This window comes from Stegostoma tigrinum, unplaced genomic scaffold, assembly GCF_030684315.1.
Source record: "Stegostoma tigrinum isolate sSteTig4 unplaced genomic scaffold, sSteTig4.hap1 scaffold_118, whole genome shotgun sequence".
Classification (NCBI taxonomy): Eukaryota; Metazoa; Chordata; class Chondrichthyes; order Orectolobiformes; family Stegostomatidae; genus Stegostoma; species Stegostoma tigrinum.
In genome coordinates, this window is record NW_026728068.1 from 312522 (window position 1) to 339925 (window position 27404).

General features: G+C 46.5%; 1 long non-coding RNA gene across 3 annotated transcripts in view; it reads left to right on the forward strand.

Moving 5' to 3' along the window:
* The first annotated feature begins 3413 nt into the window (after positions 1–3413).
* The window catches only part of LOC132207663 (uncharacterized), a 63454-nt gene continuing 39463 nt past the window's right edge, over positions 3414–27404 (forward strand). The window contains exons 1-4 of one of the 3 annotated variants that reach the window (XR_009443683.1): positions 3414–3601; positions 4708–4839; positions 12000–12211; positions 13743–13856. This is a non-coding gene — a long non-coding RNA (uncharacterized LOC132207663). Of the gene's footprint in view, positions 3602–4707; positions 4840–11999; positions 12212–13742; positions 13857–16140; positions 16338–27404 lie in introns of those variants that run through there. The other 2 variants (XR_009443682.1, XR_009443681.1) reach the window with 2 other exon arrangements.

Consider the following 27404-nt stretch of genomic DNA (forward strand, 5'->3'; position numbering starts at 1 on the left):
AATGTCTACATCCAGAACTTCAGAAGCGTTCAGTACATTAAGACATTTCAGAAGTGTTTCTCCCTGTGCCTCCTGAAACACACACTCGCAACAATGCGCCGGCATCTCCAGGCACTGCAATCCAGCCTTCCCCAGCTCAGAGCCTCCCTCTCTCAGACCTGCAAAGGAGCTCTGTTTTCTTTTATTCTTCGTAGGATCCACAACCTGAACTCACAATTCTACTCAGCTTTAGTGGACACAAAAAACCATAAGTACAGTAAACTTACTGGTGCCTACCATCCAAAACGGGCTTCCTCCACCACCCAAATCGCCAACCCTACCCAGGAACTCCCCCACAATGTGCCCGCCACCATTGGCCATGTGGCCACTGTCGGAGCCACCAGGAAAGATGTCACATCCTCCGCCGCCGGATACACCGTTTCCAGGACAGTGAATGCCACTGCCTCCATTTCCGAGTCCAACACCATAGACACTGAGGACACACCTACCGTCACCGCGGCTGCCACCTCTTACCATGCTCCGCCCACCGCCGATGCAACTCCACCCACTGCCACCGTACGTAATTCTGCCCACTGCTGACGCTGACGCAACTCCACCCGCCATTGCCGAAGCAACTCTGCCCACCGCCTCCACAGCCAGCAGCTCCAGAGGAAACAGAAAAACTGAGCCCTGCCAAGTCTACACCTTCCCTTCCTTACTACCCCCCTTACTGAGGACGAACGGTCAGTCCTCAGTAAAGGGCTCACCTTTGTCCCCCTCCACCCACAATTCAACGAGAACCGCTCATGCTTGGACGCTGAGTAGTTTTTCCACCGCATCCGCCTCCACGCTTACTTCTTCAGTCGTGAGCCTAACCCTCCCTCTACTGGCCCCTTCTCCCTCCTCCAACGCACCCACCCCTCCTGCACACCATCCCAAGACCCCCGACCCTCCCTCAACCGCTTCATCATTAACTGCCGTCATGACATCAATCGCCTCGACCTCTCCGCCCCTCCCACTCACTCCAACCTCTCCCCTGCAGAACGTGCAGACCTCTGCTCCAATCCCAACCTCACCACAAAACCCAAGGACAAGGGAGACGTAGTTGTAGTATGGTGCACTGACCTCTACATCGCTGAGGCTGTATGCCGACACTCCTACACCACCTCCTACTGTCTCCTTGATCATGACCCCACGCCCGATCACCAAACCATCGTCTCCCAAACCATCCACAACCTCATCAACTCAGATGACCTCCCACCCACAGCCTCCAACCTCATCATTCCCCAACCCCAAACTGCCCACTTCCATCTCCATCCCAAAATCCACAAACCTGCCTGCCCTGGTTGACCCATTCTCTCCGCCAGCTCCTGCCCCACCGAACTCATCTCCACCTATCTGGACTTCATTTTCTCCTCCTTTGTCCAGGAACTCCCTACCTGCATCCGTGACACCACCCACACTCTCCACCTCTTCCAGAACTTACAATTCCCTGGTCCCCAAAACCTCATTCTTACCATGGACACCCAGTCCCTGTGCACCTGCATTCCCCATACAGATGGCCTAAAGGACCTCTGCTTCTTCCTGTCCCACAGGCCTGACCAGACCCCCTCCACTAACACTCTCATCTGCTTAGCCAAACTCGACCTCACACTCGACAACTTCTCTTTCAATTCCTCCAACTTCCTACAGATGAAGGGGATGACCATGGGTAACCGCTTGGGCCCAAGCTATGCCGCCCTCTTTGTAGGTTACGTGGAACAATCCCGCTTCCGTACCTACACTGGCCCTAAATCCCTTTTCTTCCTCTGTTACATTGACGACTGTATCAACGCCGCCTCATGCTTCCAGGAAGAGCTCAAACAGTTCATCCACTTCACCAACACCTTCCACCCCAACTTTAAGTTCACGTGGACAATTTCTAATACCTCTCTCTCCTTCCTTGGCCTCTCTATCTCCATCTTCAGCAACCACCTAGAAATCGATATCCATTTCAAGCTCACCAACTCCAACAGCTACCTAGAATACACCTCCTCCCACCTACCTTCCTGCAAAAATGCCATCCTCTATTCCCAATTCCGCCACATCTGCTCCCAGGACGAGGCATTCCACCACTGTGCATCTCAGATGTCTTCATTTTTCAAGGACCACAACCACCTCTCTCAGTGATCGAGAACGCCCTCAACCATGTCTCCTGCATTTCCCACAACTCATCCCTCACACCCCCTCCCCGCAATAACAACCAAAACAGAATCCCCCTCCTCCTCACGTACCACCCCACCAACCTCCAATCCAACGCATCATCCTTCGACACTTCAGCCATCTGCAATCCAACCCCACCATGAAAGACATTTTTCCCTCCCCACCCTTATCTGCTTTCTGGAGGGACCACTCTCTCCATGACTCCCTTGCCTGCTCCACACTCCCCTCCAGCCCCACCACACTCGGCACTTTTCCCTGCAACCGCAGGAAGAGCTACACGTGCACCTATACCTCCCCTGTCCCCCCCATCCCAGACCCCACATCTGTTATTGCGGTATACTGCATCCGCTGTTCCCGTTGTGTCACCCTCTACATCGCGGAAACCAAGTGGCGGTTTGGGGACCACTGTGCAGAACACCTATGCTGGCTTCACACTCAACAACTGCACCTCCCAGTCGCAAAACATTTCAAACCCCCCTCCCATTCCTTCGACGACATGTCCATCCTGGGCCTCCTGCAGTGCCACAACGATTCCACCTGAAGGATGCAGGAACAGCAACTCATATTGGGAAACCTGCAGCCCAATGGTATCAATGAGGACTTCACAAGCTTCAAGATCTTCCTACCCTACCGCATCCCAAAACCAGCCCAGATTGTCCCCACCTCACTAAACCTGTTCTTGCCCCAACCTATCCCTTCCACCCACCCCATTTCCTACCTCCTAACCTCATCCCGCCCCTTGACCTGTCTGTCCTCTATGGACTGACCTATCACCTCCCTAACTCCCTACCTACACTCACCTTTCCTGGCTCCATCCCCGCCCCTTTAACTTGTCTGTCTCCCCTCCATCTATCTTCTCCTCTCTCCAACGTCTATCCACCTCCCCATCTCGCCCGATTTATTTAAGCCCCCTTCCCCTCCCCAACATCTGATGAAGGGTCTAGGCCCCAAACGTTGGCCTTCCTGCTCCTCTGATGCTGCTTGGCCTGCTGTGTCCATCCAGCCCCACACCTTGTTATCTCAGATCCTCCAACATCTGCAGTTCCTACCATCTCTGTTGGAAAAGCTCAGAGATCATGGGAACTGCATTAAAACTGCCCGAAACACCAGCTTTTGTGCCCCTGAGATGCTGCTTGTCCTGCTGCGTCCATCCAGCCCCTCACTTTGTTTTGGTGGAAAAGCTCAGCCTGTCTGCAGCATCTGTGAAGGATCAGGCAGAGTTTAACGTTTCGGATCCGGGGACCCGCCCCCAGAATTGTGGCCTCGTCCTCTGATTGGTTGGAGAACAAGCACATCCGGGGCCTTCTTCCTGTTCCGCCTCTTGCTTGTTATTGGTCGTTAGATGTTTTGGTCAGCTATGGAGCATGCGTATTGGGAGGGATATCCGGAATGAAATGGTCCTCCATGAGAGCCACAAGCGGTGAGTACAGGTTGAAGGGGAGGGCAGCTTCGGTGCTGTATTCGAGTAAGAGGGCTGCATGACAGCTCAGTTTAGGTCTCAAGTCTCAAACAGGGGTCTTCTGGTGCTGCGTGTAGATTGCAGAGAGCCTCAGGCTTCCTCCCTGAAACAGGCCCAGACTGTCCTGTGAGAGGGAAAGCCCTGTCAGGTTTTACCCTGTCAAGCCACTTCAGAATGTGATTACAGCAATGAGAGGTGTTCTCAGTAAAGCAGAACTCCAATGTGCACTCATTGGTTAGAGGTCTTTCCACTGTGACCTGTGTTAGCACCCTCGCTGAGTTTTTAAAAGTCATTTTGGCTTGAACCTGTGAGTTGAACGGTGACGTCTGGGCTGTGAGCAGCAGTTGTGCTTAAAAAATACAAAATCAATTATTGGTTTCTGAGGCCAGGCCTGAAAGTTAATTGCTGGATGTTTCTTATTCAAAAACTGTGTAGACTCTTGGCCATTAATAAGGTCAGCATCTGAGAACAGGTGCCAGCAAGTCTGGGAGGGAACATGGTCAAACAGAAGGACTTTACAACAGGGGCTTTCTGAGAAAAGGTATTTATCTGCTGATGTGACAGGGTAAAGATTTGACAATCCTCTGTCCATGTGAAACAGTGCATCATGGAAACTGCTTATGTAATGTGGTCAGTTTTGTTTTTTTTTAATTTATCTTGTGACTGTCTTTGGTGTGAATGGGGCTGGTATCAATAGCTAATGATTTAAATCATTGCTGTGTACACTGAAGACTGTTTGCAATATGCTTGTCCTCGTGCCTGAGACTGATGGAAAAGTGTCCGTCTTCATGCACATCTTTGCTGAGCTGACTGCTGGTGTGGCAGAGGCTCAGAGAAAGACCAGAGTGGAGGGAGAGAGCTGCACAGGGTGTGGCTGTGTGGTTTGCATATTGGGGTTATTCTTCGCCCATCACCCCAACACAAAATCCAGCCAGTTGTTTCTCTCATTGTCCCTCTTCCCCAACTTTACCCCCTCCTGTACCCCCAGCCACTGTCCCACCCCACAGGTCCCCCAGTATCAGCAAACGTCCAAAGATATTTCTGACATACTATGTTGCTTTTCTCAGGGCATTCAACAACTTGAAAACTGGATTGAAAATGAGAGACAGAGCAGCCACTCCAGAAGCTTCCAAAATCACGCTGCACCTTCTTGAACTGCTGCGATCCATGTGGTGACGTAGCTCCCATGTTGCAATTTGGTAAGGAGTTATAGGATTTTCATCCAGTGGTGATAAGGTTGTGCTGATATTTGTGTCAGTTGTAATCATTTTGTTCTTATTCCACCTTCACCATATTAGAAACATAGAAAATAGGAACAGTTGCAGGCCATTGTAGCTTTTGATCCTTCTCCGATAGTCACTTTGATCATGGCTGATCATTCTACTCAGCCTCTTCCCACGTGATAGTCATACCCTTTGATCCCTTAAGCCCTCACAACTATAATATCGTCGTCGTCGTCATCATCATCAGCATCAGTGTTTGGCCTTAACTGCTTTCTGTGGCAGCAAATTTCACAGGGTCACCAGTCTCTGTTTTTTTTAAAAAAGGTTTCCTCATTTCAGCCGTTAACAGCTTAGCCCATGCCCCTAAGATCTGACTCCCTGGTCATTGACAACATCCGTCCTGAATTTAGGCTTGTTAGAATGTTATTGGCTTCTGTGAAATCTTTCCTCATCCTTCTAAACTAGGGCGGCACGGTGGCTCCGTGGTTAGCACGGCAGCCTCACCGCACCAGGGACCCAGGTTCGATTCCAGCCTCGGGCAACTGTCTGTGGAGTTTACACATGCTCCCTGTGTCTGCGTGGGTTTCCTCTGGGTGCTCCGGTTTCCTCCCACAGTCAAAAGATGTGTAGGCTAGGTGGATTGGCCATGCTAAATTGCCCGTAGTGTTCGGGGGTACGTGGGTTGGAGGGGGATGGGTCTGTGTGCGATACTTCAAGGGGTGGTGTGGACTTGTTGGGCCGAAGGACTGTTTCCACACTGTAGGGAATCTAATCTAATCTAAACTCCCGTGAATTTCATCCTAACCAATCAGTGCTGGACTTATACGTAAGTCTTGCCATTCCAGGAATCAGTCTCATCAACTTTGTGAATAGCGTCCATAGACAGAACATCCTTCTCCAGATAAGAATTCCAAATTTGCACATACCATCCCAGGTGTGGTCTCACTAAGATCCTGTACAATTTCAGCAAGACATCCCTGCTCCTGTACTCAAATGCTGTCACTCTGAGGGTCAAAATACCATTAGCCCTCTTTGCCCCCCGTTGCACCTGCATGCTTACTGTCAGTGACTTGTGTTTTCCTAGTTTTGTAATCCAACTGGATAGTCTTGAACTTATCCACATTATATTTCATCTGCCTTGCATTTTTGCCCCACTCACTCAACTCCAAGTCACACTGAAGCATGCTTGCATCTTCCTCACAGATCACTGTCCTAATCCTACAAGCTTGCAGATACGATATTCAAGTTTTCTCATTTAAATAGCTAATAGACGATGTGAGTACCTGGCGTCCATCACTGACCCCTACACTATCACACTGGTCACTGGCTGGCACACAGAAGCAATCAGATCTCATATGCTTTAACTTTATTTGCTAATCTCTTCTGTGGGACCTTTTGAACGCCTTCTCAAAGCGCACATGAGCATCATCCACTGGATTTTCAACTCCAAATGAAACTTTCCAGCAGTTTTGTCCAGCATGACTTCCCTTTCATAAATCCATACTGACTCTAATTCTGTTACTGTCTTCCAGTGTTACATTAAGGTCTATAATTCTCAGGCTTCTCCCGACATCCCTTCTAAAACAAAGGCATAATATTAGCCATTTCTGGCCATCTGGCGCCTCACCCATATTTATAGATGATACCAACATTTTTGCAATTTCTTCCCTTCCCATAATGTCTTGGGATACATTAGATCAGGTGCTGAAGATTTATCCATCTTCATATTTCCAAGACATTTAACTCTTCCTCTCCTGCAACATGAACTGTTTCCAAAATGTCAAAAATTATTTGAGTTCTGCAGCCTCCTTCGTTCCAACTTGTCCATGCCGACCAGTTTCCCAAACTGAACGAGTCCCACTTGCTTGTGTTTGGTCCATATCCCTCTCAACCTTTCATATTCATGTACCTGTATAAATGTCTTTTAAATATTGGAAGTGTACCTACATCTGCCACTTCCGTTGGCGGTTCATTCCACATAGAAACAACCTTCTGTTTGAAAGAGCTCCCACTTGTCTACCTTTAAATCTTTCTCCGCTCCCTTTAAAAATATACCCTCCAGTTTGGACTCCCCTCTACAAGGGAGAAGACCCTTGCTGTACACATTATACCCCTCATGATTTTATAAACCTCTCTAAAGTCATCCCTCAACCTCCTATTTTCAAGTGAAATCCTAGTCTCTCCTCATAACTCATACCCTCCAGTACTGGTAAACTATGGACTGTAAGTGTGGCATGAAGCCACCCAGAGTAGAAAGTTAATCCAACCACGAGAAGCATCACATAGTCTCCATCTGTTTGGCCCTTCGTCAAATAGTTTGGCAAAAGGGACTGTCCAACTTCATACATAGAGAGTGAACGTTTCAGCTGGTTTTCTCCAGCCCCCTAGTCTTGAAATACCTCACGTGAATGAAAAGGGAACTTCCATTCACCTTATCTGTACTCTTCATGATTTTATAAACATATAAGTCCACGCCTCCAATTCTTAGACTGCAGTGGAAAAAGATCCCAAGCGATCAAGCCTCTCCTTAGGACTCAAAGCCTCCATTCCTGGCAACATCCTGATAATTTTTTTCTGAACCCTTCCAAGCATGATGATATTCTTCGTATGACAGGAGATCCGAAGTAGACACATTATTCCAGAAGAGGCCTCACTGATGTTCTGCACAACTTCAACATCACATCCCAACTCCTATACTCAAAAGATCTGAGCAGTGAAGGCAAGCAGGCTAAACACCGACTTAACCACCCTTTCTACGTGTGATGCCAACCTCACAGAATTAAGGGCCTGAACCCTGAGGTCTCTCTGTTCGACAACACTAACCCCAAGACCCTACGTTTAATTGTCTACGTCCTGATCTTGTTTGTTTTACCAAAATGAAATAACTCGCCTTTATCCAAATTAAACACCACCTGCCATTCTTCAGCCTGTTGACCCTATAAATCAAGATCTCTTTGTAATCTTGGACAGCCTACTTCGCTGTCCACTATCCTGCTTATTCTGGTGTCATCTGCAAACTTACTGACCATGTCTCCACTATTCTCATCTAAATCGCTTTTTTATATAAAGTCAAACAAAATTAGAGCGAGCACTGAACCCTGTGCAACACCTCTGGGAACAGGCCTCCGGTCTGATAAACAACCCTCCACCACCAGTGTCTGTGTCCTGTCACTAAGCCATATTTGTATCCAGTTGACAAGCTCCCCCCGAGTCCCATATGATCTAACTTTACTAATTAGTCCTCCTTGTGGAACATTGTCAAAGGATTTAGTCTTCTCAATATAAACTACTTCCACCACTCCGCCCTCAATTATCTTCTTTGTTACTTCTCCAAGAAAATCAATCAACTAATCATTCCTATCTCTCCAAATACATAAATCCTACATTTCACAATTACCTTCAACTACATACCCAAAACCGAAGTCAGACTCTCAGCTCGATAGTTCCCAGGCTTCTCCTTATGTCCCTTAAACGAAGGCACAATTTTAGCCACTCTCCAGTGATCTGGCACCTCACTCGTAATTATAGATGATACAAATATTTCTGCAAGGGGGCCCCATGTTTTCTCTTTAACTTCCCACAACATGGTTTGATGCACTAGAGCAGGACCTAAAGGTTTAAAGTCAGAGTGTAACACAGCACGGAAACAGGCCCTTCGGCCCAAACTGGTCCATGCTGACTCTGTTGCCCACTCAACAAGTTCTAATTGCCTGCATTTGGTCCACGTCCCCCTACAAACACTTTCCATCTATGTACCTGCCCAAATGTTTTTTTTTTAATTGTTCTTTTTGAGCCTGTCTCAACCACTTTCTCTGGCAGCCCGTTCCAAATATGCACCACTCTCTATGTGAAGAAGTTGCTCCTCGCATCCTCCTTAAATCTGCCCCCTCTCACCTTAAATCTGTACACTCCAGTTTCCCATTCCCCATCCCTGGGAAAAAGACTACATGCATTCTTCCTATCTAAGCCCCTCATGATTTTATCCACCTCAGTAAGGTCAGCTCTCATTCTCCTACATTCCAAGGAATAAAATCCAATCCTGGCCAACCTCTCCTCAGAACCCAGGCCTACTATTCCTAGCAACATCCTTGTAACTCCTCTTTGCACATTTTCCAGTTTAGCTATGCCTTTCCTGTAACAGTATGACCAAAACTGTGCACCGCACTGCAAATGTGGCCTCTCCAATGACTTGTACATCTTTAATGTCCCAACTCTTATAAGCACTGCCTTGACCGAAGAAGGCCGGCCTGCTAAATGCTTTGCTCACCACCCTGTCTACCTGTGATGCTGCTTTCAACCAACTATGTACTTGTACTCCTCAGTGTCTCTGTCCCACAATACTCCTCAGAACTTACGATTCACTGTATGGCTCTGACCTCGGTTGAACTTTCCAAAGGCCAACACCTCACACTTAGCTGTATTGAATTTCATTTGGCAATCCTCAGCCCACTTCCCGCTGTAATTTTTGATAACTTTCACTGCAATCAGTGATACCTCTTAATGTTGTATCATCCGCAAACTTACTAATCATGCTGTGTACATTCACATCCAGATCGTTTATGAAAGTGAAAAATAACAAAGGTCCCAGTACTGACCCGTGTTACACCATGAGCCACAGGACTCCCGTCCAAGAACCAACCTTCAGCCATCAGGCTCTTATTCCTACCATCGAAAACATGAGCTAGCTCTCCCTGGATCCCGCACAACCGAACCTTCATGACTAGCCTGCTGTACAGGTCCTTGTTAAAGGCCTGACTAAAGTCCACATAGACAGCATTCTCTGCCTTACTCTCATCAATCCTCTTGCTTACCTCTTCGAAAAGCATGAATAGATTTGTCAGACATGATTCTTGTGCACAAAGCCATGATGACTATCCCAAATCAGACCTTGAATATCCAAGCATTTGTGCACCCACTCTCTGAATATCTTCTTCAATGCCGTGTCTACCACTAGTTCAATGGACTGTAGTCCCCTGGCTGGTTTTTGCTACCTTTCTTAAACAATGAGACAACACTAGGCACCTTCCAGTCTTCTGGAATTTCAGCAATGGCAAAAGATGAAGCAAAAATCTCTGCAATTTCTTCCGCAGCCTCCCGCAGTGTCCGAAGCTGGACTTCATCAGGTCCAGTGGATTTATCAACCTTAAAGTGCTTTAAGGCTGTAAACACCTCCGCGATGGTCCAGAACATCCCCACTTACTTCCCTTTTTTTCCTTAGCATCCATGATTCTCTACTTAATAAACACTGAGAAGAAATTCATTAAAATCTCCCCCATCTCGGTGAACTGTTTTCAAACCAAAATATTTCTACTCCTGACTTGTCTAGCCTCCATTTCTTTCTCAACAGTAAAAACTGATGCAATATATTCCTTTACGATCCCTCTCTCCTCCTGTGGTTCAACACAAAGTTGACCTTTTTCAACTTTATGGAGCCCTGCTTGCTCTCTCGGTGCTCTCTTCCTCTAAATGCACTTGCAAAAACTCTGAATTATTCTGAAGCTTATTTACCATGGCAGTTTCAAGTTGCTTTTTTGCCGTCCTGACGTCCTGTTTAAGAATTCCCCTAACACTATTTACACTGTTCAAGATATTCATTTGAGCCAAGTTGTTTGCATCTAATAATTTATTATTATTATTTTCTTGACTGAAACCTGAGTATCTTTTTCACCCATTGTTCTCTAATCCTACCAGCTGTACCTTTCACTCGAAAAGGGACATAATGACTCTAAATTATCACACTTTTGAAAGCCTCCCACTTATCAGACATCCTTATACCTGCAGTCTACTCCTGATACCTTTTGAAAGTTACAAGAACAGAAGTTGCTGGAACAGCTTACCAAGTCTGCCAGCATCTGTGAGGAAAAATCAGAGTTAACATTTCGGGTCAGTTGATCCTTCCTCGGAACTTTTGAAAGTTCTTGTCTTATATCATTAAAATTTGCCTTCCTCCAATTGAAAACTTGTAATTTTTTTCTGGAAGACACATCCTTTTCAACAACTGTTTTAAAACTGATAGAATTACTATCACAAGATTCAAAGTTTCTCTGTTCTGCCACTTCAGTCACTTGCTGTGCCTTATTAACCAAGAAAAGCTTTTTATTTTCATAGGAACATTGATTTATTGGTAAAGAAAACTTTATTGAACACATTTCACAAATTACTCACCATCCAAATCTTTAACACTCTGTCAACCCATTTAAATGTTTGGAAACTGTAGATCACTAACTATTATAATCTTATTATTCTTACACCTATCTGAGATCTCTCGGCACATTTGTTCCTCAATTTCCCTCTGACTATTAGGAAGCCTATGGTACAATCCCATGAGATGATCGTTCCTTTTTATTTCTAATTTCAACATATGTTTTCATTGGATGGTGTTTCTAAAATATCTCTTCTGGTGATAGCAGCAATGTTTTCCTTATTAATAAAAGCTACTCCCTCACCTGTTTTGCCCCCCTTTCGATCTTTCCTCTGAAATCTGGAACATTATTACAGGAAAAATATCTTGCAGGAGTTGGATGAAGTGGAAAAATTCTTCCTACCAAAATGAATGGAGCAAAATATTCATTAAATGGAATTCTGAAGTGCAGAAGAATTTAAATTAAGAAATTGAGTTTCAGAGTTAGTGTGCAGATATAGAATGTTATCAGAGGGTCATACAGCATGGAAACAGGCCCATCGATACAACTAGTTCATGCCGACCATGTTCCCAAACTAAACTAGTTCCATCTTCCTGCGTTTGGCCCATATTCGCACTCAACCTTTCAAATTCATGTACTTATCTGAATGTTTTTTGAACATTGTAACTGTACCCACATCCACCACACTGAGCACTCTGTGTAAAACAAAAAGTTGTCCGTCATGTCCTTTTTAAATCTTTCTCCCCTCATCTTAAAAAAATGCCCCTGGTTTTGAAACCCCCCACCTGAGGGAAAATACCTTTGCTATTCCTTATCTGTGTCTCTCATTATTTTATTAACCTATATAAGGCCATCTCTCAACCCCTTAGCTTCCAGTGAAAGAAGTCCCAGCCAATCCAGCGTATTTTTATAACTCAAACCCTCCATTCCCAGCAATATCCTGGTAATTTTGACCAAACCCACTCCAGTTTAATAATAATCTTCCCATAACAGGACGACCAGAGCAGCACACAGTCCGACCGAAGAGGACTAGCCAACATAACTTCCCAAGTCCTGTACTCAGACCTGAGCAATGAAGACAAGTGTGCTAAACGCCTTCTTAACCACCCTGTCTACCTGTGATGCAAATTTCAAAGAATGATGTACCTGAAACCCGAGGTTTTTTTCTGTTCTGCAACACTACCGAGAGCCCAACCATTAATTGTGTAAGTCCTGCCTTTGTGAAGTATTGTGTTGTGGTAAAACAAACATTTATGCAGATAAAATTCAATCTGCCATTTATCAGCCCATTGCTCCAATTGATCAAGATCTCTCTGAAATCCAGAAAGCCACGAGGCCATCTCCCTTGTTATGACAACAAGTAATAATCAATTAAAAGATGTTCTGCTTCATTTGTACAAGGAAGGGGTCAGACCAAATCTCAAATACCGTATCAGGTTTTGGCCTTCCGTTCTTTTATTCAAAGTGTCTCAGAGGAGGTTTACAAGATTGAAACCTGCAATCAGTGGGTTGTCTGAGGAAGATGGACTGGGCAGGAAAGATGGTAAAGGATTTGTCAGGAGCTGCTGATTAAAACAGGAAACTCATGTGAGCCAGGATATAGGGTGTAGTGAAGTAGAGTCTGTTTGGGTTGAGCTGAGAAACACCAATGGACAGAAAATGACCTTAGTGCTGCATATGGACCCCAAGCTGCAGTAATATTGGGGAAGGCATTAGGGTGGAATTGAGAGATACAAGGCATAAAGTTATGGCTTTAATTACAGGTGACTGCAACCTACTTATAAATTGCCCAAATCACACTGTACCAGTACAGTGCAGGAGGAATCCTTAGTGTCTATACGGTACAATTTTATGAATCAACATGTTGAAGAAGCAGATGGGTTTTGTACAATGAGGATGGAATAATTGACAATCCAGTTGAGTATGGGCCCTTAAGGTTGGATGAGTGACCACAATAGGATAGAATTCTTCACAAAGCTGGAGAGTGATCATGGGATGTGCGGGAGTGGAATGTCTTATCGTGGGAGCAGATGCAACGGAGGCGGAGGAATTGGGAATAGGGGATGGAATTTTTTGCAGGAGCGTGGGTGGGGGGGAGGTGTATTCTAGGTAGCTGTGGGGGTCCTGCACTTTGTAACAGTACAGTGCAGGAGGAATCTTTAGTGTCTATATGGTACAATTTTATGAATCAACATGTTGAAGAAGCAGATGGGTTTTGTACAATGAGGATGGAATAATTGACAATGCAGTTGAGTATGGGCCCTTAAGGATGAGTGACCACAATAGGATAGAATTCTTCACAAAGCTGGAGAGTGATATTGTAGTTTCTGAGACTCAGGTCCTGTAATTAAATGAAAGAAGTTAAAATGGTATGAGACACGAGCTAGTTGTGATAAATGGTGAATCAGTGTTTAAATGGATGATGGGAAATGGGTAATGACAAACATTGAAAGAGGACAATGACAAGCTGTGGAAGTTATTCATCGCAGCCTGGCATAATAACAAAATGGGAAACATGATCAAACCACAGCACAGAAATGGAAATGAACAGGTATTAAATTTAAGGAAGCAGCATACACAATTAGGCCAATAAAACAACTGACAACAGGATTGGGAGCAGTTTAGATTTCTGCAAAGGGAAACAAAGGGATTCAATCAGAGTGACAAAACAGAACATGAGTGCATGCTTGCAGGGACCATACACCCAATAAAATGTTGTTTTATATTCATTTACAGGACATGGACTTTGCTGGCTTGGCCAGAATTTATTGCCCATCTGTGATTGCACAGAGGGCTATCAAGTGTCAGCTGCATTGCTGTACGGCTGGAGGCACTCACAGACCAAACCAGGTAAGGATAACAGTTCCTTTCCCTGAAGGATATTAGTGAGCCAGATGGGTTTTTCCTGACGATCAACAACGGTTTCATGATCATCATTAAACTCTTAGTTGAAGATTGGCAGTGAAAGACTGGTCAAGAAGAATATAGGATCTCCTTACAAGCAGAAACAAGGAATTTATAATGGGGTGCAAAGTGATTGCAGACCAATTAGATATGTCTGACGTTTTCAATAAGGAGGATACAAATAACGTCCCAAAATTAAGGGGGATCACAGGGTCTAATAGGAAGGTGGAATCAGTATTAGTAGGAAAATGATATTGGGACAACTAATGGGATAACAGGCAGATAAATCCCCAGACACTGATAACCTTCATCTCAAAGTACCTTAGGAAGTGGCTGTAGAAATAGCAGATTCACAAATGGTTTTCCTCCAAATTCTCTAGACTCAGTTTTTATGGATTGGAGGATCGCTAATGTAACCCTAATATGTAAGAAGGGAGTGAGAAAGAAAACAGGGAATGTGCATAAAATTGATAGTTGAAAAAATATTTTCGGGTCAGCTATAAAAGATGGAATAACAGTGCACTTGGAAGGTAGTGTCAAGATCAGCCAGAGCCAGTGGAGCCTTTTTCCGTGCTGTAGACTCTGCGTTGGACGTGAATTCCCTCTACACCACTCACCATCCTGACTTGGAAATGTATTGCTGGGTCAAAATCCTGAATTCTCTCCCTCAGAGCATTATGCGTCCACCTACCATTCATGGGCTACAGTGGTTCATGGACACAGAACACTGCCACCTTCTTAATGACAATTAAACACAGCCAGCAATGCCCACAGGATTTTGTTTAAAAAAAAAACTATCGAGGCCAAGTGGGAAGGTTGAATTGAAGACTAAATAGATCAACTTTGACCTTTTTGAAGCTCGAGAGGCAGAATGGATAACTGATTCCTAATTTGTGTGTTCTCTACTCCTATTAAAATGCATCATCTCACCAGGAATGATGTATTCCCTGTAAGTTGGAAGGATGACAGCTGATGTGATTAAAACTTTTCAAATGTAAATTGAAGCTGGTCGGGGTGTAGAGAGGAACTAATCCACTGGGTGAGTGAAGTGGGAGCACAAACACCCTCCTCACCCACAGTAATCAGACAAGACTTGAGCTTCTTTGTCCTGCGGTTTATTCAAACGTAGGAATGAGGAACAAGTGTGGGTCACTCGGCCCCTCGAGCCTGCTCTGCGACTCAATAAAATCACTGCTGATCTAATTTCAACCTCTGCTCTATGTGCCTATATATCTCAGAATATCTTTCATTGTCTTGGTCAACAAGAATCTGTCTCTGCCTTTAAAAAAAAATAGATGCTGCATCCACTACCTTTTTACGAAGGGAGTCACAAAGATTCTCAGCCCTCAGAGAAAATAAATGTTCCTCACTATTTCAAATGGACTCACCCTTACCTTTCAACAATGACCCTCAGTTCTAGATCCTTCCACAAGAGGGACCATGTTTTCACCATGCATCTGGTCAGGTCCCCTCAGGATCTTTCATGTTTCAATTTAGTCTCCTCTTTCTTTTCTAAACTCCAGACAATACAGGCCGAGCCTGTATTTTCCTCTAGATCATTCCAGATATTAGTCCATTGAATCTTCCCTGAAATGTTTCATAACAACCTTCTTTAAGTCGGGTGACCAGAACTGAACACAGTACTCCAAATACAAATCCCACCAGTGCAAAAGGGGAATTAATTATCGAAAGGAGGACCATGAATTCCGACTTGCTTACAGGAATGCATTTTCAGCAAGCCTCGGTCATTTACACGTATCCAGTTACAGAGTGACACAGGTTATGGTCAGATAGGTGTACGGTTTGTATTGTTACACCGACAGCATTGTTGTGGTCTCACTGAAACCTCCCACTCTGGCTCTGCACAAATAATGATTGGCTCTGCAGCCAGTTCCCACAGCCTGATTTGTCCTGTATTTTTCATCTTCTGTCCTTTCAAAGATATCAAATGATCCAAGTGAAATAGCTCAGCAGGACTGACAACATCTGTGAAGGAAAGAACAGAGTTAATGTTTTGAGTTCGGTGACCCTTCCTCTGAACTTCAGAAAGGATCATCAGACCTGAAACATTAACCTGTTTTTTTCATTCACAGATGTTGCCAGACCTGCTGAGCTTTACTAGCAAATTATTTTTCACTCCTGATCTACAGCATCTGCAGTTTCTAATGATCCAGGTGACAATCTAGCAGCTTTCATTCTACTTTTAACTGTTGTAAATTTATTTTTCCAGGGAATTGGAAAGGAAGTATTTACTGACAGGCTGCTCAACTCAAACTTTGGATCAAGAACTGTCAGATTCACTTCATTCTCAGGAGCTTTGAACATTTAAGGAACAAGTGTCATTCACAGTGAAGAGAAACCATACAGGTGGTCTGTGTGGACAAGCCTTCAGTCAATTGTCTGGCCTGTCGATACGTAAATGCAGTTCCCTGGTTTCTCTGTGCTGTGCGTGTCCTTGTCTCTGTCCAGATTGGGCGATCAGGTGAAATTGAGACAATGCAGAGAGAAGGCCTATTTTTTTCTTGTTGTGAATGTGTTTTTGTTCTTCCTTATTCTCCCATAGGAGGTGGGTATTGCTGGTCAGGACAGCATTTGTTGTTCATCCCTAATTTACCTTGAACTGATGTCAGACAGCAGATAGGGATCAACCATGTTGTTGTGGGCCTCAAGCCACTTGTATGCCAGACCAGGCAAGGACTTCCCTTCCAAAGGGACATGAATGAATGGGATTTCAGGAAATTAAAGCCATGGCCTCTGTTCCTGAAATTCAAGTTTACTTTCCAGATTTTATTCATTGAATTTAAACTCCAGCAGCTGCTGTGTCTCAGTCCCCAGGGATTATCACCACTGCACTGCTATCTCTCCGCTGTATTGCCTTACTGTAGAGGATAATGTTCACTGTTCAGATCATCCCAGAGTGACAGAGAACAGGAGAAGGCCATTTGGACCATCACACCGGTGTTGGTTCTTGTTGAGAAAGGGATTGAGTGAAAGGAAAAAGTACCAGCTGATGCATGTTTGCAACATTTACAATGTGTGTCCATGTCAGGATAAATGTGGTTTAATGTAGATTGAAGTGGTTACTGAGAGCAAGAAGCTGATGCAGAGACAATGTGAGCAAAATTAACTTAGCTGCTAACAAACATCAATTTGTTGGTGACGACAGCAGAGAATGGTTTCAATCCAGTGACCTTCTGGGTAATGGGCCCAGCATGCTCCCTTTACACCACGCCCTGCCAGGTAACTCAACTGGAACACATTTGACTTCCTTCTTGCTTTCGAATGGCAGTGCGCACACACACACACACAAACACACACACAAACACACACAGACTCACACACACCAATGTATGATTAACTTACACACAATGTCACAAAGCTGCATTAGAACATTATTCAAACGAGCCACCACACACTGCAGCGCAGAGCAGAAGAAAATCACCTATACAGCGTATTCAAAAAGAATGGGAACCCTATGAACACAGTCTGCCGATTCCGCAGCAATAAACCCAAACAAACAGGCAAAACGGGCTCAGAAACCATAACCACGCTCCCCTACATCAAAGACATTTCCGAAATGACTGCCAGACTACTCGGACCTCTTGGCATCAGGGCAGCCCACAAACCCACCAGCACACTAAAACAGCAGCTAATGAACTTAAAAGACCCTAAACAGACAACAAACAAAACAAACGTCATCTACAAAATACCTTGCAAGAACTGTGACAAACACTACATTGGACAAACTGGCAGAAAGCTAGCCACCAGGATACATGAACATCAACTAGCCACAAAACGACATGACCCACTATCATTCGTATCCTTACATACAGATAAGGAAGGACACCACTTTGATTGGGACAACACATCCATCCTAGGGCAAGCCAAACAGAGACACGCACAAGAATTCCTAGAGGCATGGCATTCCAACCGGAACTCCATCAACAAACACATTGGCTCCAAATCAATCTACCATCCCCTGAGAAAAAGAACAGGAAATGACATCACCAACCCAAGGAAACCTAACCGGATAAATAGAACGCGGGACATAACGCCAGTGCTTCATCGGAGGCTCACTGATGATGTTACCTAGAATGATGACGCAACGTCTGAAAAATAACCTTCCAGCTCAGCGAGCAAACTCACATCCAGAACAGTTCAAGATCCAACAAAAGAAGCTAGTCTTTTTACAAATTCTGTTCATACCAACATCGCTCTGTGATATTTCCCACAGCCTGATGACCTAATATTCCCTGCTCCATGTTAATAAAAGCAGCTCTGGGTGAGGTTCAAGTTCACAGCCTTGGCATTTTACGCACCTCTGTACCATCACAGAAGGACCGCACGCTCACCGATTGTGTGATAGGAACCACAAAGTAGCCCAGAGCGCTCATTGCCATTCCCCATTTCCCGTTGTATCCTCGTATCTGGGCCACTGCGGCTCTGATTCCAGGCCTGGGAACTGGGATTATCTGGTCTTCTGCAGCAGTACCTTGTGCGAGGGAATTTTGGTGAGGTTGCTGATGTGAAACAGACAACAATAGAAGGACACAGTACGGCCTCACACACTGGCCACACTGTCATACATCAAGAATATATTAGAAGTGACAACAAGACCCCTCAGACCACTGAGAGTCATGGTGGCCAGACACACCCACAGCCGCTCAATGACAAACACGTACAAGAATTAAAGATCCCATTCCCACAACATGCAGAACCAATGCAGTTTACAAAATACCATGCAATTACAACTGTAAACATTACATCGGACAGACAAGAATAAAACTAGACATCGGAATTCAAAAACTTCAACCAGCAGCAAAACGGAATGACAAACTCTCCTCAATATTGAGACACGCAGACAATGAAGGCCATCAGTTCAACTGGGACAAGATAACCATAGTAGCCGAAGCCAAACATAGACACACACAGGAATTCCTCGAGGCATTGTTCTCCATCCGTCATGCAATCGTCAAACATAAAGAATTGGACCCCATTTACAAACCCACACAGATCAAAACCAGAAATGACACTCCTCACCATAACAGAGCAAACAGTATAAATTCCAAGTGGAGGAGAAAAACATTGTTTCAACGGAGGCTCTACTGATGATGTCATGTAGCATGGTGATGAACCATCTGAACAAGAACAAGCCAGCTCGGCGAACAAGTCAACAACTCACCCACAAACTGAGCTATAAATCTTTGCCAAAACTTTGAGCCGAGTTCAGCGTGAGAGCTGAAGACCAGTTTTCCTGTTTACCCTGGTACACAGATCACTCCGGATCAATCACCCACATTGACAATCATTTGTGTGTTGCCCTTTCCATGTCTCACCTTGGTTCAGCTTTCTGAGGGGTTCCATGCAATTTTCATTTTGCACATTTTACTGCGGAGAGTTTTGCAGCCTCATTTCAAGACCATTGAGTTTACAAACAGAAAGAGACCATTCAGACCATCACCTCTGCTCTGCCATTCAATGAGATCCTGTCTGATCTGCACTTTGTTGCCTTTCCCCATAATCCTTGATACTTTTATTGCTTAAAGATCTGTCAATCTCAGCCTTAAATATACTTATTGGCCCAGCCACAACAAACCTCTGCTGCAAAGAATTCCACCAATTCACAACTGTCTGAGAGAAAATTTCTTCCTCATGTCTGGTTTAAATATGAAACCCCACTCTGACATGAGATATTCTGGTCCTAGACTGTCCTAGAACGGAACCAACCTTTCTGCAACCAAACCGTTAATTCTCCAAAAAACCTGCATGTTTCAATAAGGAGCAAGGTTTTTACTTTGCAGTACAGTGTTTGGGCAGATGAAGGAAATGAATTCCAGAGCTTCAGAGCGTTAGAAAAGGATTTGCAGATCAGAAACTTGCTTAGATACAGCAAGATCTAAGCGTGCCACTTGATTCTTTAATCATTCATCACTGGATAATATTGGTCTTTGAATGTCAGTATTGAGAAAAATAAAAGTAACATTAAGTTACTTCCTTTCATCTCCCAGTAACTATTGCCCAATATCTTAAATCTCTGTTTCTAATAATTTTACGATCAGTGAAGAGGAACAGCTGCTCTTTACCTACCTGATCTAAATCTATCATAAACCTAGACACCTTTGTCAAAGATCACCTCAGTCTCCTTTGCTTTATGCAGAAAAGCTTCAGTTTCTCCAACCTGACCTTACAACTAATATCCCTCAGTTCCTGAATCATTCTGATCAATCTCCTTTCAATCACTCCACAGACCCTCACATCCTTGGTGCACACCACCCGTTTGTGCAGACGCGAATGCTCTGTGTTCAAGTGGGTGATGTTATCACACACGGGCAATTGCTTAGTGACATCACCCCAATTCATGGGCATTTCATGAACTGTGGGTTTCCTCTGACCCCAATGGTTCTGATGCCTTTTGAGCTGCAGACTCCAGCATTTGGTTTTAAAGTTGAAGACAATGAATTTATTTCAGTATTTTTAACCAGTAATGTACACATTTTGTATCAGAGATAATGGGAACTGCAGATGCTAGAGAATCTGAGATAACAAAGTGTGGAGCTGGATGAACACAGCAGGGCAAGCAGCAGATTAGGAGCACAAACCCTGACGTTTCGGGCCTAGTCCCTTCATCAGAAAAGGGGAATGGGGAGAGGATTCGGAAATAAAAAGGGAGAGGCGGATCAAAGAGGGAGAGTGGAGAAGATAGGTGGAGCGGTGAAGGCAACGGAAAAACTGCTCGATGTCCAAACATGTTTGGTATTCGTTGATGTGTGTGTAGAGGGGGATAAAGGTGAGTCCCTGACTGAGGACTGACCATTTGACCTCAGTCAGTGGGAGGTCTAGGGGTGACGGTGAAAACTCGGCAGGGTTCAGCGTGGCTGTCTCCTCTGGGGCTGCTGGCTGTGGAGGCGGTGGGCTTTTTGGCCTGCTGTGTTCATCCAGCTCCATGCTTTGTTATCTCATGTACATATTTTGCTTCACGTGCTGTTCTCAGTTATCTGACTCTGGTGTTGGTGTGATGTAAATCACGTCCCACTAACTTGAGTATTTTGCAGAGGTGACTAAGAAGATTGATGAAGGCAGAGAGGGTAAACATTGTTTGGATGCACTTCAGAAAGGTGTGTGAAAAGGTTCCTCATGGTAGACTGGTTAGATCACATGGAATACAGTGGAAGCTAGTGGTTTGGTTCCAAGACTGGCTTGAAGGCAGGAGGCACAGAGTGATCGTAGAGTGTTATATATCGGACTGGAGACCTGTGACCTGTGGTTTGTCACAAGAATCAGTGCTGGGACACTGCTTATCCATAATTTTATATAAATCATTTAGATGGAAGCATAGGAGGGATGGTTAGTAAGTTTGCAGATGGCCCCAAAATTCATGTTGTTGTGGACAGTGAGGAATGTTATCGCAGAGTACAACGCGACCTTGATCAGATGGGCCAATGGGCCGAGGAGTGGCAGATAGAGTTTAGTTTAGATAAATGTGAGGTGTTGCGAATTCGTAAGGCAAACTAGGGCAGGACTTATAAGTTAATGGTAGGGCCTTGGGGAGTGTCACCAAACAGAGACATTGGGGTGCAGATGCATAGTTCCTTGAAAGCGGAGCCACAGTTAGACAGGGTGGCAAAGAAGGCATTTGGCATGCTGGCTTTTATTGATCAATGTATTGACTATCGGAGTTTGGACGTTCCAATGCAGATGTACAGATACTGCACTCAGTTATAATATCCCTGCTACAGGGAAGTTGTTGAACTGAAAGGTTTCAGAGAAAAAAAAGATTTACAAGTATGGGACATGGATTGAATGGTTCGAGCTACTGGGAGAGGAGGCTGAATAGGCCGGGACTGATTCCCTGGTACGTCATAGGCTGACGCGTGACCTTACAGAGGTTAATAAAATCATGAGGGGCTTGGATGGGGTGAATTGGCAATATCTTTTCCTTAGGGAAAGGAATCCAAACCTGAGAGCATGGGTTTAAGTTGAGAGGTGCAAGGTTTAAAAGGGACCTGAGGGACAGTTTTACATGTAGAGAATGCTGCATGTATGGAGGAGGTGGTACAATCCCAGCTCTTAAACAGCATCAGGATTGGGAAATGAATAGGAAGGGGACAGAGGGATATGAGACAAATACTGGCAAGTGGAACTAAAATTATTTTGGATATCTGGTTCGAATTGACAAGTTGCAGCATTCAGTCTGTTTCCATCCTTTATATCTCTACAGCTCTTGGATCTTAATTTGCAATTCTAAATTAGCAGATTGTAATTGGAATGTTTGGAGTCGAAGCCAAACCATTTGTGACTTATTCAATGTACTGAATTTCATATCCACCATCCATGAAGGGATGGGAGTGATGTTAGGGATGTTGGAGTGGCTTGGGAACCAGAGTTCAATATATTCCAGATAAGATGGATTAGTCTAAGAAAATCTATTTATAATTGTGACCCAGTACTTCCTGACAGTGATATTACTTGATCAGAATTAGAATTTGTTTCAAGTATTTGATTTGATTTGGGAAGAGGCAGGCATTTTTTGCATTGCTAACAGTTCAGTTTGTTTAGTGTGCAAAATAGAACAGCACAAAATCAGACCCTTTCAGCAACTGCAGGCACATTGACACTGCAGGCAGTTGCACATTCCAAAGAAACAGATGGGGTGGGATCGGTTTGGAGGGAGGGGGTGGTGATTTGCCTTTTTTGCAACAAAGCGTCATATTTAATCGAGGGAGATAGACCCAATGTCTTCAGCGAGTGGTTCCTGCCGGCTGTGCACTGCCTGAGAGGGTGCTGGAAGCAGAATCATTCGTGACACTCAGGAGAGAGTTGAATGATGAGAGATTTAATAGGGCATCGGTAAGAGCATGGTGGGTGGGATTGGTGAAGTTGCCCACACAGACAGCTGATGCAGACAGTGACAGGCTGAAGCACCTTCCTCTGTGCTGGGACATTCTCTGAGTGTGCGGTTCTGTACCGATTGTTGCTGCAATCTCACTGACCCTCTGCTAGGCAGGGAGCTGGTTGATGAGGCTTGTTAGTGACATGCCCCACCTGATCTGATTGGTACATTTCCAATGATCTACACTCATTGCGAAGAGATTTTTATCGAAAAAGGTCTTGAAAAAGTACTGGTGTAAACTGACTATCGGTTTCCCCCGCTTCGGAAACCCAGGAGTACAGGAACAACAGTAAAAACTGTCAGCAGTGATTTACAAATCTTTGCACTCACTCAGGCTGATGGAAAATATGGAAGGTAACTGGGATCTAAGATATTCCAGTATTACAATGGCATTGCTTCTTGCCTTTTTTTGGCTAAGATCAAGGGTGTGTTTTTACCTGTTCTTATAATTGTGGACTAAGATAAGGTTAGAGCGAGTGTGTTGGAGGTGGAAGGAAGTTGTCAGGTTGATTGCAAGGGTGCACAATCGGTGCATCTTAATGCTGGTTTTGGCCTAACGCTGGTTCAGGGGAGCAGCAAACCTGCAACGATGGCTGCAGCAAGTGCTCGGGCCCCAGGTCAGGGGGTCCGGAACACCATCCATGTTTCCGTGAAGAAGGTGGATGAAGGTGTGGACTGCATCTTCTGTGTGAAGCGGGTTCTTTTGGACAGTTGTGGGTTTGCTGCTGCAGACATTTACTGCCTGCAGGATTTCCCTGGAGGAGGTTTTTAACCATGTAACCTTCAGGAATGCCAAGCTCTGCGAGCGCTTCCTGGAGGTTTTCAAGGAGAAAGGAGGTGAGGGGCCCCCACTCTGCATTGACCGCTGTCCTACTGTTTGTGATGCCTGCGCCGAGGAGCCATATCGTGACTGTACACATGTACAATCCGTATGTGCCAGCAGCTGATGTCCTGGCCTTCCTTGGAAGGTACGTGAAGGTGGAAGGGGACCTAACCAACATCCTGGACCCCTTTGGGATCTGGACAAGTAAGAGGCAGGTCAGGGTGATGCTGAGGATGAGCATGGACGGGAACATCATACATCCATCAGCCAGCTTCGCGATTGGCGGGAGCAAGGACTACCTGACTTTCGCAGGGCAACCCAAAGTCTGCCATGCCTGTGGTAGGTCAGGTCACGTGGCGGCCGACTGCAAAGTCACCATCTGATGGAACTGCAAGGAGGAGGGACCCCTTGCAAAGGATTGCCCAAAGGAAAAAAAGCTGCAACCTTTGTAGGGAAGCAGGCTACATCTGCAGGCCATGACCGCGGCGGGGGACCACCTACGTCCAGGTCGCTAGCAGGGGCAATGCGGGGCAAGTCCCCGCCGCCCCCGTAGGAGAGGCATGCACCAGGCCCATGCAAGGACCTTTGTCCTACTGCGCAGGAGGGACCAGCCCCACAGGATGGAACCGAGGCAAGCAAAGCGCCCCTGCATGTTCCACTTTCTCCGCCCCACCCCTCCGACAACCCGGAGTCGATGGAGGCGGCGACAGGTGACCCAGGGGAGTGGACAACGGTCCGGAAGCCGAGGAGGAAGGCGCGCTGGAGGGCCCCAGCGGGTCCAGAGTGAGAGGTTGGCCGTCCTGCAGCAGCTTCCACCCCTGCTGGCTAAGTCTAGGCCAGTCATTCTAGGTGGAGACTTCAACTGCATCATTGATGCAGATGGAAGATCCAGCGTGGGGACAGTGGGTGGGGAGAGTAAACTAGACGCCACGTCCAGATTCCTGCTGTGAAGGACGCCAAGCTCCGACGTCTTCGGCACCCCTGCAGATGGAGCACAGCGGAGATACACCTGGTCGCGGACAGACGGGTCTATCTGCTCAAGGGTAGACTTCCTCTTTGTGTCACGAGCGTTCCTCGGTCAGGTCCACTGGCATCGAGCCGGTGTTCTTCTCTGACCACTGCCTCCTGCTAGCCGAGTGTCACATACTGGGCGACCAGCAGGCCGGCAATGGGGCGTGGAACATCAACACAACTCTGTTGACGACAGAGAACGTTGAGGAGCTTAAGAGGGAGTACGCCGGTTGGAGAACCGTGAAACCCCTCTTTGAGTGTCCGGGCAACTGGTGGGATAAGGTGGAGGAGACCATCAAGAGGTTCTTTGTGCTCAAGGGTGTTCGGAAGGTGAGAGAAAGGCGGGGAAAGCTGTCGCGACTCCAGAAAAGGACGCAGAACCCGCTCCTTCTGCAGTCGATGGGGGTCAATGTCACGGAGGACGTCTGCAAGGTGAGGGGCCAGCAAGCCTCCCCCTTTGCCACGGAGGCCTCCAGGTTAATATTCCGGTCCAGGGTCCGCTCCGTGGAGCAGGACGAGATGTGCTCACGTTTCTTCTTTCAGGGGGTGCACAAAGAGCTCTGTGCTCAGCCGGCTGAAGGAGACCGATGGCTCGGTGACGTCGTCTTGGCCTGACATTTTGAGGATCAGCAGATCCTTCTATGCCAGACTGCGTGACGCGAAGTCCACGGCCAGCACAGCCTCCGACTTGCTCCTGTAATCTATCACGGAGGTCTTAGACGGCGGCACGCGGGAGTGGCTGGACCGGCAGTTATCCCTGGACGAGCTGAGCAGAGCCCTCAAGTCCTTTGAGAGGAATAAGACTCCCGGGAGCAACGGCTTACCAGTGGAGCTGTATTCCGCTCCGTGGGACCTGGTCAGCCAGAACCTGCTGGAGCTGTACGATTGTGCGCTTCAGGCAGGGGAAACGTGCAAGTCCATGAGGAAGGGCATCATCACCCTCATTTACAAGAGGAAGGGGGAGAGGGAAGAAATTAAGAATTGGCGTCCCATTTCACTATTGAACGTGGACTACAAAATCCTGGCCAAGGTCATAGCCAACCGGGTCAGGTCTGTCCTGGAGTTGCTGATTCACCCTGACGCAACCTGTGCTGCGCCGGGCAGGAAGAGCGCTGAGAGCCTCGCGTTCATCGGAGATACAATCGCCTACGTGCAGGACAGGCGGGTGGACACCTGCCTCGTCAGCCTGGACCAGGAGAAGGCCTTCGACAGGGTCTCTCAGGCTTACATGAGGGACGCCCTCTCCAAATTGGGATTCGGGGAGGGCATCCACAATTGGATCTGGCTGCTCTACACCAACATCATTAGTGCAGTCTCGATCAACAGGTGGGAATCGGACAGTTTTCCCGTCAGATCTGGAGTCAGGCAGGGCTGTCCGCTCTCTCCTGCCTTGTTCGTGTGCTGTGTGGAGCCCTTCGCCGCATCCATCAGGAAGGACGTGAGCCTGAAGGACGTGACTATCCCAGGCTGCGGAGGCCTTCAGGTCAAGACCTCCCTGTACATGGACCATGTCACCGTCTTCTGCATCGATCGTCTGTCGGTGAGTAGGTTGTTGGAAATCTGCGGCCAAAGTCAATCGGGGTAAGAGCGAGGCCATGTTCTTCAGGAACTAGGATGACCACTCTTTCATCCCCTTAACCGTAGGGACAGACTACCTGAAGGTGCTGGGTGTTTGGTTTGGTGGAGCTGGGGCGTGCACTAAGAATTGGGAGGATTGTATCACCAAACTGAAGCAGAAACTGGGCAGGTGGACGTTCCGGTCCCTCTCCAAAAATGATAAGAACCTGGTTGTCAGGTGCGAGGGGCTTTTGGTACTGTTGTATGTGGCGCAAGCCTGGCCTATTCCCTGGACCTGTGCCGCTGTGGTCACCCGGGCCATCTTCCACTTCATTTGGGTGTCGAGGATGGACCGGGTCCGCAGGGACACCATGTACAAAGACCTGGAAAATGGGGAGAAAGGGTGTACCAAACGCGAACCCTCACCGTGATGGCTACCTTTTGTGTGCGGCTGCATCAAGCTGTGCGTAGATCCTCAGTACGCAAACGCCAAGTGTCACTCCTTACTGAGGTTCTACCTGTCCGTCCTCGGTGTGGCAAAGGATGGGCATGGCCTCATTGCCGCAGAACACTCCAAGTAGTTGGACCGTCCTCTACCACCTGTCGTTCGTAGAGAAATTTTTGAAAGGATACACCTTTTTGACTACAAGGCTGTCAGGCAGTGGTCAGCACGTAGTATCCTCGAGACCCTTCGGGAAAAGGAGAGGGTGGATCCCGTCGTGTGGGTCCCCACGCAGACTGCCAAAGTCATTTGGCAGAATGCCTCATCGCCAGAACTTTCAAACAAGCACAAGGACATTGTTTGGCTGGCGGTGAGAGGGGATCTGCCAGTGAGATCCTTAATGCATGCCCAGAATCTCTGCGCCACTGCGCGCTGCCCTCGAGGTGGCTGCGGGGGCGACAAGACTGTCTATCACCTCCTTCTGGAGTGTGCCTATGCACAGGAGGTCTGTAGGGGGATGCAGTGGTATTTGTCGAGGTTCATTCCGAGCAGCTCCGTGACGTGGGACTCCGTGCTCTAAGGGCTGTTTCCCGGGACGGACACCGAGACCGACATCAACAGCGCCTGGAGGACCATCAATGTGGTGAAAGACGCTCTTTGGTCTGCCTGCAACTTGCTGGTATGTCAGCTGAAAGAACTGACCCCGACCGAAAGTTGCAGACTGGCGCACTCCAAGGTCCAGGACTACGTGCTGAGGGACGCACTAAAGCC